This window comes from Gossypium hirsutum, chromosome A01 (genome assembly GCF_007990345.1).
Source record: "Gossypium hirsutum isolate 1008001.06 chromosome A01, Gossypium_hirsutum_v2.1, whole genome shotgun sequence".
In the NCBI taxonomy this organism is placed as follows: domain Eukaryota; kingdom Viridiplantae; phylum Streptophyta; class Magnoliopsida; order Malvales; family Malvaceae; genus Gossypium; species Gossypium hirsutum.
This window is the reverse complement of record NC_053424.1, coordinates 69,157,047-69,159,054: the sequence shown is the minus strand read 5'-3', so window position 1 is coordinate 69,159,054 and position 2,008 is coordinate 69,157,047. Positions and strand designations below refer to the sequence as shown.

The window sequence follows — 2,008 nt, the reverse complement described above, 5'->3', positions numbered from 1 at the left end:
ACCATCAATTTTTCTATTCAAAAGTTCTACCTGATTAGAAAGCATAGTGACCGAATTGACGTTAAAAATGCCGGCTGCTTTTGTTGGTTTTGTCCTCATGACTTGCCACTGATAATTATTCAGTGACATCTCTTCTATAAATTCATAAGCCTCTTCAGGTGTCTTATTATTTGATAGTTCCACCAGCAGCTGCATCAATCATCTGTCTAGTCGAAGGACTCAGGCCGTTGTGAAAAGTTTGAACCTGTAGCCAAAGTGGTAGCTTATGGTGAGGGCACCTTCTCAATAGATCCTTGTATCTCTCCCACGCATCATAGAGTGTTTCTAAATCCATCTACACAAAAGAAGAAATATGATTCCTTAATTTAGTCGATTTAGCTGGTGGAAAGTATTTAAGCAAAAAATTTTTGGTCATTTGTTCCCAAGTGGTGATCGATCCTCATGGTAACGACTTCAACCATTGTTTATCCTTATTTCTCAATGAAAAGGGAAACAATCGAAGGCGAATGGCATCATTAGAAACGCCATTGATCTTAAAAGTGTCGCAAAACTCCAGAAAATTTGCCTAATGAGCATTTGGATCCTCGTCCTGCAAACCATCAAACTGAACAAACTATTGTATCATTTGAATCATGTTAGGTTTTAGTTCAAAATTATTTGCAGCAACAACAGGTCTAACTATACTCGATTCAGTTCCTGTTAAATTAGGTTTAGCATAATCATACATGGTACGAGGAGCAGGATTCTGATTTATTGGATCTGCAGCAACCACAGGAGGAAGCTGATTATTCTGATTTTCAGCCATCTCCTCAGTTTTATTTTGACTATCGTCCTCTTGCTCTTCCTTTATGTATTGTAGGCTTCGCCTTATTTCTCTTCGATTTCTGCAAGCTGTGCTTTCGATCTCACTATCAAAAAGTAATGGTCCCGACGGGTTTCTTCTAGTTATAAACTATAAAAACCTGCCAGAAGTAAATAGAAGAAAATTTAGTAATATAAATAAAATTTAAATTGCAATAAAATAAATGGCTAAAGTAATAAAAATTAAGCGTTCCTAATATCTTAGTTCCCTAGCAGTGGCGCCAAAAACTCGATGTCTGCGTGATAAGTTTTATATTTATGATTGATCGTACTTGAAAACTAACTATTATCACGATGAAGGCAAGCGCACCTATCGAACAGTAGTATAGTTTATAGCAAGACCAAAATGTCAAACCCACAGGAACTAAAAGTACTAGTATTAACTTTCTTTTTATTATTTAGCCTAAAAATAAAAGGATTTGTTTTATCTAAACTAATTAACTAAACTAAGAATGCACAAGTAAATTGGGGAAATACTTTTGGGAAAACTGATTGATTTAGACAATACCCAAAGGAAATTCCACCTAGACTTCACTTGTTACTTGACTCTGAATTAGACGATTTATTCACTTGACTTGATCCATAGAAATCCCTAATTTATATTATTATCTCTCTTGAGACTAACAACGTCTATCCCTAGGTTGATTAATTAAAATCTCTTTCTTATTAAAACCCCTAGTGTTGTATTAACTCGATCTATGGATTCCCTTATTAAGTTTGACCCTAATCTGGCAGATTTATGTCGCCCTATGTCTAGGGGTGCAATCAACTCCGCTTAATTATGCTAGATCTACTCTTAGACAGGAACTTTTGCTCCTCTGAATAAGCACATCAAAGCATGAATCAATATCCTAGAATATTAAAACAAGAATTAAGAACACATAATTAAGAACAAATCAAGTATTTATCATATAATTCAGAAAATAATAACAAGATACATCTTAGGTTTCATTCCCCTTAGGTATTTAGGGGACTTAGTTCATAAGTGTAAAAGGAAACATCTCAGAAGAATAATATTAACAAAACATAAAGAAAATCCAAAAACCCTGAAGGAAATTGAAAGGAGATATTTAATCTTGAATGAGAATCTGGCTTCTGATATGGATCAATCGGCTTTCTTCGAGTAATTTCTTGTCTCCTACTCCGT

The 2,008-nt window shown here is 34.6% G+C and overlaps 1 non-coding gene across 1 annotated transcript; it reads left to right on the top strand.

Moving 5' to 3' along the window:
- The first annotated feature begins 260 nt into the window (after window positions 1-260).
- LOC121207636 (small nucleolar RNA R71) lies at window positions 261-367 on the top strand. The gene has a single exon (XR_005902724.1). It is a non-coding gene; the product is annotated as a small nucleolar RNA R71 (small nucleolar RNA).
- The last annotated feature ends 1,641 nt before the right edge of the window (window positions 368-2,008 follow it).